Here is a 12,353-nt window from a genome sequence, read left to right on the forward strand (position 1 = left end):
TTTGTCGTTCTCCCATCCTTCGAGTATTTTCTTGGATTCGATCAAGAAGGTCCCATTTAAACTCTTCTTTATTGCGCGTGAATGATCCGGAACAAGAAGTATCCAGCAAGGTTTTATCTTGAAAAGACAAGTCTTGCATAGAAATTATCAATAATAATATTACCAGGAAGCTCATGAATGGGGCATTTGAGCATTAAAGACTTCAATCTCCCCCACGCTTGGGCAATACTCTCTCCATCATGAGGCCAAAAATTATATATACGATTGCGGTCTTTGTGAATTTCACTTGGAGGATAGAATTTAGAGTAAAATACAGGCACAATATCCTTTCAATCAAGGGAACGCCCATCCTTCAGCAGTTTATACCAATGCGCCGCTTTACCAGATAGCGACATAACAAATAATTTCTTCCTAACTTCATCTATTGAAATACCTGCACATTTGAATAACCCGCATAATTCATGTAAAAACAGTAAATGATCTCCAGGATGCACGGTTCCATCCCCTTCATAGCGGTTATCCATAACACGTTCAATAATTTTCATAGGTATTTTATATGGTATTACTTCCTCACTCAGCGCCTCATCCACTACCGTTGCAGTAGTAGTAGATTTTTCAAATAGAAATTCAAGGGAGGATCTCTCCATAATGACTTATAGTAGCAAGCAGAAACAAAATCAGCACGTACAGTAAAAGTTTCCTTACCAATTCTACTTACCAATAGCGCTTCACTCCCCGGCAACGGCGCCAGAAAATAGTCTTGATGACCCACAAGTATAGGGGGTGTATCGTAGTACTTTCGATAAATAAGAGTGTCGAACCCAACGAGGAGCGAAGGTGTTGACAAGCAGTTTCGATGAAGGATTCATCGTAAATGCTCACGGACAAGTATTCGAGGGGTTTTGATATTGCGGATAAATAAAGTACAAGTAAATAAAATGCGAGAGAAATAATTGCAGCGAGTGGCCCAATCCTTTTTAGCACAAAGGACAAGCCGGTTTGTTTACTTATAATGACCAAACGTTCTTGAGGACACACGGGGATTTTAGTCTAGTGCTTTCGCTTCATACGGCTGATTAATCTTCATTGTTTTGATAAGTGTTGTGTGGGTGAACCTATGCTAATGCACCGCCCTTCCTAGGACTAATACATACTTGTGATTATACCCCTTGCAAGCATCCGCAAATACAAGAAAGTAATTAAGATGAATCTAACCACAACCTTAAACTCTGAGATCCTGCTATCCCTCCTGCACCGGTATACTAACGGGGGTTTAGGTTTCTGTCACTCCGGCAACCCCACAATTAGCAAACGAATACAAGATGCACTCCCCTAGGCCCATAAAGGTGAAGTATCATGTAGTCGACGTTCACATGACACCACTAGAAGAGTAACACCACAACTTAAATATCATAACATTGAATACTACTCAACAATAATTCACTACTAACATTTAGACTTCACCCATGTCCTCAAGAACTAAATGAACTACTCACGAGACATCATATGGAACATGATCGGAGGTGATATGATGATGAATAACAATCTGAACATAAACCTTGGTTCAAAGGTTTCACTCAATAGCATCAATAACAAGTAGTAATCAACACCGGGAGAGTTTCCCCTATCAAACAATCAAGATCAAACCCAAATCGTTACAGCGGTGACGAGATGCAGCGGTGGTGATGGCGGTGTAGATGGTGAAGATGATGACGGAGATGATGTCCAGCTCGATGACGATGGCGATGGCGTCGATTTCCCCCTCCGGGAGGGAATTTCCCCGGCGGATTCCTGCCCGCCGGAGAGTGATACGTCTCCAACGTATCGATAATTTCTTATGTTCCATGCTACATTATTGATGATATCTACATGTTTTATGCACATTATATGTCGTATTTACGCATTTTCTGGAACTAACCTATTAACAAGATGCCGAAGAGCCGAGTTGATGTTTCTCGCTGTTTTTGGTTTCAGAAATCCTAGTAAGGAAATATTCTCGGAATTGGACGAAATCAACGCCCGGGTTCCTATTTTGCCCGGAAGCATCCGAACACCCGAGAGCCGCCATAGAGGGGCCACGTGGGGCCCACACATGGTGGCGGCGCGGCCCGAGGCCCCGGCCGCGCCGCCCTAGTGTGCGGCCCCACGTGACCCCCTCCGAGGCTGCCCTTTCGCCTACTTAAAGCCTCCGTCGCGAAACCCCCGATACCGAGAGCCACGATACGGAAAACCTTCCAGAGACGCCGCCGCCGCGAATCCCATCTCGGGGGATTCAGGAGATCGCCTCCGGCACCCTGCCGGAGAGGGGAATCATCTCCCGGAGGACTCTTCATCGCCATGATCGCCTCCGGAGTGATGAGTGAGTAGTTCACCCCTGGACTATGGGTCCATAGCGGTAGCTAGATGGTCGTCTTCTCCTCATGTGCTTCATTGTTGGATCTTGTGAGCTGCCTAACATGATCAAGATCATCTATACGTAATACTATATGTTGTGTTTGTCGGGATCCGATGGATAGAGAATACTATGTTTTGGTGATTATCAATCTATTACTTATGTGTTGTTTATGATCTTGCATGCTCTCCGTTACTAGTAGAGGCTCTGGCCAAGTTTTTGCTCTTAACTCCAAGAGGGAGTATTTATGCTCGATAGTGGGTTCATGCCTTCATTGACACACTGGGACGGTGACGGAAAGTTCTAAGGTTGTGATGTCTTGTTGCCACTAGGGATAAAACATTGATTCTATGTCTAAGGATGTAGTTGTCGATTACATTACGCACCATACTTAATGCAATTGTCTATTGCTTTGCAACTTAATACTGAAAGGGGTTCGGATGATAACTCTGAAGGTGGACTTTTTAGGCATAGATGCGGTTGGATGGCGGTCTATGTACTTTGTCGTAATGCCCAATTAAATCTCACTATATTTATCATATCATGTATATGCATTGTTATGCCCTTCTCTATTTTGTCAATTGCCCGACTGTAATTTGTTCACCCAACATGCTTTTATCTTATGGGAGAGACACCTCTAGTGAATCTGTGGACCCCGGTCCTATTCTTTACATCGCATACAATCTACTGCAATACTTGTTTTCTTGTTTTCTTGCAAACAATCATCTTCCACATAATACGGTTAATCCTTTGTTACAGCAAGCCGGTGAGATTGACAACCTCATCTGTTTCGTTGGGGCAAAGTACTTTGGTTGTGTTGTGCAGGTTCCACGTTGGCGCCGGAATCCACGGTGTTGCGCCGCACTACATTTCGCCACCATCAACCTTCAACGTGCTTCTTGGCTCCTCCTGGTTCGATAAACCTTGGTTTCTTTACGAGGGAAAACTTGCTGCTGTGCGCATCATACCTTCCTCTTGGGGTTCCCAACGAACGTGTGAGTTACACGCCATCAAGCTCTTTTTACGGCGCCGTTGCCGGGGAGATCAAGACACGGCTGCAAGGGAGTCTCCACTTCTCAATCTCTTTACTTTGTTTTTGTCTTGCTTTATATTATTTACTACTTTGTTTGCTGCACCTAAACAAAACACACAAAAATTAGTTGCTAGTTTTACTTTATTTACTGTCTTGCTCTCTATATCAAAAATACAAAAAAATTAGTTGCTCGTCTTTACTTTCTTTGCCTAGTTTACTTTTTGCTTATTGCATCATGTTTCCTTTTAATTTTACCACAAAAGACATACCAGTAGGACGTGGGTCTATAGTTGGGAGAAATAATATAGAAGAATTTTTCAATCATGTTAGTATTACTGAAGATTTTGAAGATAGACACTTGGTAGAACTTGCACCTACCTATGAAATTGCTTATTCTTTGCTTTAGTTCGCATGTTGGAAACTAAATTTGTTAATCTCAATCCTATAATCCAACACATGTTTCTTACACTCGGTGATATGGAAGAAGGGGAAAAGAAAGATTTTGTTTTAGAAACTCTTCTTAGAGAATTTGGTGGTCTAGCAAGAGAGGCTAGAAAGGTCTTTGCTAAATTTAATATGCTAGGTTCTCATACTAATTTTGTTGGTCTCCTTGAAAAAATGGACATGGATAGAATAAGGTACACTAATAATATTGATGATGGTGGGGAGATCAAAGCACCAATACCATGTAAACTCCTAGCTATGAATGATGCACTAGAAAATAACTATGCTTGGCTTGTTCTCGAGAATTTGTTCGATGAGAATAGCAAGCCCAAGACTAATGAAAAGGGAGACGCTGAAACTTATGTATCCAATATACTATGCTTGGTTGAGAAAACTCCAAACCCCGCTGAAGATGTTTCATCTCTTGATGTTACTTGATTTGCACTTTCTGCGCCTAGCTGAAAGGCGTTAAAGAAAGCGCTTATGGGAGACAACCCATGTTTTTACTACAGTATTTTGTTTTATATTTGAGTCTTGGAAGTTGTTTACTACTGTAGCAACCTCTCCTTATCATGTTTTTGTGCCAAGTAAAGTTTCTATGTTAAAGTTGATGTTATATTTGGGATCGCTGCGCAGAAACAGCATTGCTGTCTGTCACGAATCTGGGCCTAAGTCTCTGTAGAAAATTCGAAAAAATCTGCCAATTTACGAGCGTGATCCTTAGATATGTACGCAACTTTCATTAGTTCTGAGTTTTTCCATTTTAGCAAGTCTGGTGCCATTTTAAAATTCATCTCTACGGACTGTTCTGTTTTTGACAGATTCTGCCTTTTATTTCGCATTGCCTCTTTTGCTATGTTGGATGAATTTCTTTGATCCATTAATGTCCAGTAGATTTGTGCAATGTCCAGAAGTGTTAAGAATGATTGTTTCACCTCTGAATATGTGAATTATTAATTATGCACTAACCCTCTAATGAGTTTGCTTGAAGTTTGGTGTGAAGGAAGTTTTCAAGGGTCAAGAGAGGAGTATGATATACTATGATCAAGAGGAGTGAAAGCTCTAAGCTTGGGGATGCCCCCGTGGTTCACCCCTGCATATTTTAAGAAGACTCAAGCGTCTAAGCTTGGGGATGCCCAAGGCATCCCCTTCTTCATCGACAACATCATCAGGTTCCTCCCCTGAAACTATATTTTTACTCAGTCACATCTTGTGTTCTTTGCTTGGAGCGTCGTTTTGTTTTTGTTTTTGTTTTGTTTGAATAAAATGGATCCTAGCATTCACTTTGTGGGAGAGAGACACGCTCCGCTGTTGCATATGGACAAATATGTCCTTAGGTTTTACTCATAATGTTCATGGCGAAGTTTCTTCTTCGTTAAATTGTTATATGGTTGGAATTGGAAAATGCTACATGTAGTAATTCTAAAATGTCTTGGATAATGTGATACTTGGCAATTGTTGTGCTCATGTTTAAGCTCTTGCATCATATACTTTGCACCCATTAATGAAGAAATACATAGAGCTTGCTAAAATCTGATTTGCATATTTGGTCTCTCTAAGGTCTAGATAATTCTAGTATTGAGTTTTGAACAACAAGGAAGACGGTGTAGAGTCTTATAATGTTTACAATATGTCTTTTATGTGAGTTTTGCTGCACCGGTTCATCCTTGAGTTTGCTTCAAATAACCTTGCTAGCCTAAACCTTGTATCGAGAGGGAATACTTCTCATGCATCCAAAATCCTTGAGCCAACCACTATGCCATTTGTGTCCACCATACCTACCTACTATATGGTATTTCTCCGCCATTCCAAAGTAAATTGCTTGAGTGCTACCTTTAAATTCCATCATTCGCCTTTGCAATATATAGCTCATGGGACAAAATAGCCTTAAAAACTATTGTAGTATTGAATATGTACTTATGCACTTTATCTTTTATTAAGTTGCTTGTTGTGCGATAACCATGCTTCTGGGGACGCCATCAACTATTCTTTGTTGAATATCATGTGAGTTGCTATGCATGTCCGTCTTGTACGAAGTAAGAGAGATCTACCACCTTAATGGTTGGAGCATGCATATTGTTAGAGAAGAACATTGGGCCGCTAACTAAAGCCATGAATCATGGTGGAAGTTTCAGTTTGGACATATATCCTCAATCTCATATGAGAATAATAATTGTTGTCACATGCTTATGCATTAAAGAGGAGTCCATTATCTCGTTGTCCATGTTGTCCCGGTATGGATGTCTAAGTTGAGAATAATCAAAAGCGAGAAATCCAAAATGCGAGCTTTCTCCTTAGACCTTTGTACAGGCGGCATGGAGGTACCCCTTTGTGACACTTGGTTGAAACATGTGCATTGCAAAGATCCGGTAGTCCATGCTAAGTAGGACAAGTTGCGGGCACTATTAGTATACTATGCATGAGGCTTGCAACTTGTAAGATATAATTTACATAACTCATATGCTTTATTACTACCGTTGACAAAATTGTTTCATGTTTTCAAAATAAAAGCTCTAGCACAAATACAGCAATCGATGCTTTCCTCTTTGAAGGACCTTTCTTTTACTTTTATTGTTGAGTCAGTTTACCTATCTCTCTCCACCTCAAGAAGCAAACACTTGTGTGAACTGTGCATTGATTCCTACATGCTTGCATATTGCACTTGTTATATTACTTTATGTTGACACTATCCATGAGATATACATGTTATAAGTTGAAAGCAACCGCTGAAACTTAATCTTCCTTTATGTTGCTTCAATACCTTTACTTTGATTTATTGCTTTATGAGTTAACTCTTATGCAAGACTTATTGATGCTTGTCTTGAAGTACTATTCATGAAAAGTCTTTGCTTTATGATTCAGCTTGTTTACTCATGTCATTACCATTGTTTTTTATCGCTGCATTCATTACATATGTTTACAAATAGTATGATCAAGATTATGATGGCATGTCACTTCAGAAATTATCTTTGTTATCGTTTTACCTGCTCGGGACGAGCAGAACTAAGCTTGGGGATGCTGATACGTCTCCAACGTATCGATAATTTCTTATGTTCCATGCTACATTATTGATGATATCTACATGTTTTATGCACATTATATGTCGTATTTACGCATTTTCTGGAACTAACCTATTAACAAGATGCCGAAGAGCCGGTTGTTGTTTTACTGCTGTTTTTGGTTTCGGAAATCCTAGTAAGGAAATATTCTCGGAATTGGACGAAATCAACGCCCGGGTTCCTATTTTGCCCGAAGCATCCAGAACACCCGAGAGCCGCCGAAGAGGGGCCACGTGGGGCCCACACATGGTGGCGGCGCGGCCCGAGCCCCGGCCGCGCCGCCCTAGTGTCCGGCCCCACGCGGACCCCTCCGAGGCTGCCCTTTCGCCTACTTAAAGCCTCTGTCGCGAAACCCCCAGTACCGAGAGCCACGATACGGAAAACCTTCCAGAGACGCCGCCGCCGCGAATCCAATCTCGGGGGATTCAGGAGATCGCCTCCGGCACCCTGCCAGAGAGGGGAATCATCTCCCGGAGGACTCTTCATCGCCATGACCGCCTCCGGAGTGATGAGTGAGTAGTTCACCCCTGGACTATGGGTCCATAGAAGTAGCTAGATGGTCGTCTTCTCCTCATGTGCTTCATTGTTGGATCTTGTGAGCTGCCTAACATGATCAAGATCATCTATCTGTAATTCTATATGTTGTGTTTGTCGGGATCCGATGGATAGAGAATACTATGTCATGGTGATTATCAATCTATTACTTATGTGTTGTTTATGATCTTGCATGCTCTCCGTTATTAGTAGAGGCTCGGCCAAGTTTTTGCTCTTAACTCCAAGAGGGAGTATTTATGCTCGATAGTGGGTTCATGCCTTCATTGACACCGGGACGAGTGACGGAAAGTTCTAAGGTTGTGATGTGATGTTGCCACTAGGGATAAAACATTGATACTATGTCTAAGGATGTAGTTGTCGATTACATTACGCACCATACTTAATGCAATTGTCTGTTGCTTTGCAACTTGATACGAAAGGGGTTCGGATGATAACTCGAAGGTGGACTTTTTAGGCATAGATGCGGTTGGATGGCGGTCTATGTACTTTGTCGTAATGCCCAATTAAATCTCACTATATTTATCATATCATGTATATGCATTGTTATGCCCTTCTCTATTTTGTCAATTGCCCGATCGTAATTTGTTCACCCAACATGCTTTTATCTTATGGGAGAGACACCTCTAGTGAGCTGTGGACCCCGGTCCTATTCTTTACATCGCATACAATCTACTTGCAATACTTGTTTCTATCGTTTTCTTGCAAACAATCATCTTCCACACAATACGGTTAATCCTTTGTTACAAGCAAGCCGGTGAGATTGACAACCTCACTTGTTTCGTTGGGGCAAAGTACTTTGGTTGTGTTGTGCGGGTTCCACGTTGACGCGGAATCCCGGTGTTGCGCCGCACTACATTTCGCCACCATCAACCTTCAACGTGCTTCTTGGCTCCTCCTGGTTCGATAAACCTTGGTTTCTTTCTGAGGGAAAACTTGCTGATGTGCGCATCATACCTTCCTCTTGGGGTTCCCAACGAACGTGTGAGTTACACGCCATCAGAGAGCTCTTTTCTCTCTGGTATTTTTCCGCCCCGCAGAGGCGGCTCTGTCAATTCTCCGTAACTCTCCAGGTCTTAAGTTTTCGGGGCGAAGAAGTACGCGAAGGAGAGGCGGCCAGAGGGGGCCGTGGGCCCCCTCCCCACAAGGCGGCGCGGCCAGGCCTGGGCCCGCGTCGGCCTATGGGGGGGGGCCATGGTGGCTCCTCCCGGCTCCTCCTTTTGGCTCCCTTCGTCTTCTGGAAAAATAGGATTTTCCGTATAAATTCCGTCAATTGTTGATCTTCGTAAATATGGTGTCCCGACGGTGCTTTTCCAGCGAGAATCCTGACTCCGATGAATAATTCTCCAATGATCACGAAACATGCAAAATAGATGAAATAACATAAGTATCATCTCTAAATATGAAATATATCAATGAATAACAGCAAATTATGATATAAAATAGTGATGCAAAATGGACGTATCACCCACCATGAGGGTCTTAGGGTTAGTGGAAGCCTGCATGTTAGCAATAGACATCGGATACCAGGCAAGCGGGAAGGGGGTGGGGGGGGCAAGATTTACCCAGGCTTGGGGCCCTCGTAGAGGCAATACCCTTACGTCAAGCCTGTTTGATCTTGATTATGAGTGAAATTGATTACAATGGGGCAGCCGATATACTGCGTGGATGAGTTCTCGCCGAGAGGCAAGGTGGCTAGGATTTGGTGTAAGCGTGAAAGGTTGAGAAAGCGATCTGGCAGCCTTCTCCTGGCCCTTATATAGGTCCCAAGAGTCCTTCCCGGATTCGATTACAACGCAAACATATTCTATCTAATCTTTCCATACTTGAATATTTCCTCGTCTTGTGCTTCAAGAAATCGTCTCCTTCCATTTATTCATCGTGTAGCTGACGTCTTGGACCTCCTTGGGCTGCGGCGCTCCAGATGGGCTTGGGCCAGACGAGGTAGGGCAATGTCGAGTACCCGAAGGTTGATGCTCACGTCAACGAGCTACAAACCCTAAAACTGCTCCTATATAATCCGGCGCCTCTTCTATCCCAACTCCGTCTAGCTATTCCGGCGGAGAGGGCATCGGATCCGCCCGGCCGGCAGAGGTGGGCACTCAAAGTACTGTTCACACTCGAGAGAGATCGAGATAGAGAGAGATGAGAGTGTTGGTCGAAAATAATGAGGCTTCCATTTTCTATAACAAGAAATACCAATCATTCCTGAAAAATGAAACAACCATTATTCCTAAAAAAAATAAGAAATTGTTGATGCTCCCTCGAAGAAGAACAAAGGAGATCCTGACATTTTGTTTTGATCAAGAACATCTAATCGTTTCTCTAAAAGGAAAACAGGGTAACCAGAATGACAGAACGCCACAGGGAGTTGCACAGAATCAGAATGGCATCCGGCCAGAGGCGATCAAACACACCGCTATACCATTCGCCTCCCGTGTCGGGGACTCCAATAATTCTACGACGGGGCCCCTCTCCCCGCTGGCCTGATTAGCACGGTTGCGTTCGCGTCGTCGTGTTGCGGTCATCCGCGGCGACAGCGCCGCCGGGCCGCCGCAGCGGCGATCGGACGTTTCATCATCAGCGGCTCGGGTCGTACCTCCCGCGCGCCGCGCTTCCTCGGTCGATCACGGATATGCTTCGCACCGGCATATCCGTGCGGCATCTCCGCGGCTGCAGCATCAGCTTCGCATCGCCGCCGACTAGGATCTGATGACGCAGATCTGGAGTCTCGACTAATCCAGGATACTGTTGTGTGTACCAGCATTCCGCACAGGTATACCTACCTACCAGCTGTTAGGGCATCTCCAACCGGGCGACCCATCCCGCGCCCGCGCGTCCGGATGGGTCGAGGCGGACAAAATCCCGGTCCAACACGGGGACGCACCGTAAAAGCGGACGGCCGCGGCGTCCGAAACGACGCAAACCCGGCCTAAATCTGGGCTAGGTTTGTGTGGCCGCGGACGGCACGCGGCGTCCGCTCGCGTCCGGGCGCTTGTCACCTCGTCTCCCTTGGGGGGACTGGAGTGGATCTGTCCCTCCACTCCAGTCCCCACTCCACTCCCGGGGCGAAACCGCTGCCATGGCCCCGAAGCGAGTGTTCGCTCCCGGAGCCAACGACGACGAGGCGAGCAGCAGCCGGCGTCCGCCGCCGGCGTTGCGGGCCGGCGGGAACCGCGGCTGCCTCCACATCGGAGAGGCCGCTCGCGGCGGCGCAGCATTGCCGCAACCGCCGCCGCTGCTGCTCGAGCCCAAGCCCGAGTCCTCGGAGGAGGACCCCGACCTCCGCGCCGCGCTGCTCATCTCGGCGGCGGAGGAGGATGAGAAATGGCCGCACCTCCAGGCGGCCATTCGAACCTCCCAGATGGAGGAAGCGGCCCGGCAGGCGGTGGAGGAAGCCGAGGCCTAGGAGCTGTACGCCCAGGCCCGCCAGGCGCGACGGGAGGAGGAGGAAGAGGCGCGGCGGGAGGAGGCCAGGCGCCGCGTGGAGGAGCAGCGCCGCGAGGAGCAACGGCGGCAGGAGTCTCGGCGCCGCGCGGAGGAGGAGCGGCGCCAGAAGGCTAGGCGCCACGCCTGGCAGGAGAGGGAGCAACGCCTCAGGGAGGAGGCGCTGCTCCGTGCACCGCCGCTACCTCGGGTGGCTCCGGACCCCCACTCGGCCTGGGAGGAGGCCCTGTGGTCTCCGTGGCCGGAGTCCCCGGCGCGGTCGAGCCACAACAGTGCCTCGCCGCCCGGGGACATCGTCGACGCCGACGACGCCCACACGGCCTAGGCGGCGCACCGGCGGCCACAGCGGCGACCAAACCCTAGCTTAGGGTTTGTAGTTTAAATTAAAGCCCATATAGAGGGCTTCTTTTGTTAGTTATTTGCCCAAAATAGGGCTATGTACAAATTTTCCCAAAATAGGGCATATGTTTAATCAAATTTCGTTTAAATTTGCATTTTTACTTTTGTTTTTCCATTTATTCGATTATGCGGTGCGTCCGCGCGTTGGGCGCAGCGTGCGACCCAAACGGACACGCGGGCCGCTGTCCGGGTGTCCGTTCGGCCACCCAAACGATCCAAAACGGACGGCCCAGCGTGTCCGTTTGGGTCGCCCGGTTGGAGATGCCCTTAGTTGATCTTCTTTTGGGTGTGATTGATTGCTCACACGGGGTTGTTTTTCGCTTTGGGAAAGAAAAAAAATGAGTCGTTTGGCTGCCCACGAGAAAAAAGTTTCCCAAATCGCACGAAGTTTAAAGCATCCTACAGTTTGTATGAATATGAGGGTATGAGGGGCACACTCGATTCGATCGTGCCTGGCGAGCCAACCTCTTCTCGCGTTAGGTGGGGAAATTGGAAAGGAAAGTGTGGGAGCCTGCCTACGTTCGGGAAAATAGGGCAGAAGAACTTCGGTCACGGCCCGTAGATACTGTCCGCCTATTTACACCATCCCACCTCATCGCCAAAAATCGCGCCATCATTTTCCTCCATTCGAGCTTTCTGTCCTGTGACCAGGTAAGGGAGAGCCTTTTATCAGGCCGGTGAAGCTCCGCCGTGGCAGGTCATTTTCGTCGTCTTCCTCCGTCACGTTTGATTATCAGATCCCTGTGAGTACCATTGAACCTAGCTTAGATCTCATAGTTTTGCGATATAGACTTGACAGCTTAGATCTGCAAGTCTTGACTAGTTTGATTCAATCCGGAGGTGGTGTAGTTGCGTCGAACGCCTTGTTATCTGATCTTCATACCTGTGTAGTCCACATATAAGTGCAATAGCTAGTACGAGGATTGGTTCTACAATGTGTACATCCTCTCCTTGTATCAGTTTTGTACATGGCAGCATGCAACGAAGATTGTTACTGTTCTTGCTTACAAGGTGTTCGCTTAGTAAA

Source organism: Lolium rigidum, chromosome 6 (genome assembly GCF_022539505.1).
Source record: "Lolium rigidum isolate FL_2022 chromosome 6, APGP_CSIRO_Lrig_0.1, whole genome shotgun sequence".
Classification (NCBI taxonomy): Eukaryota; Viridiplantae; Streptophyta; class Magnoliopsida; order Poales; family Poaceae; genus Lolium; species Lolium rigidum.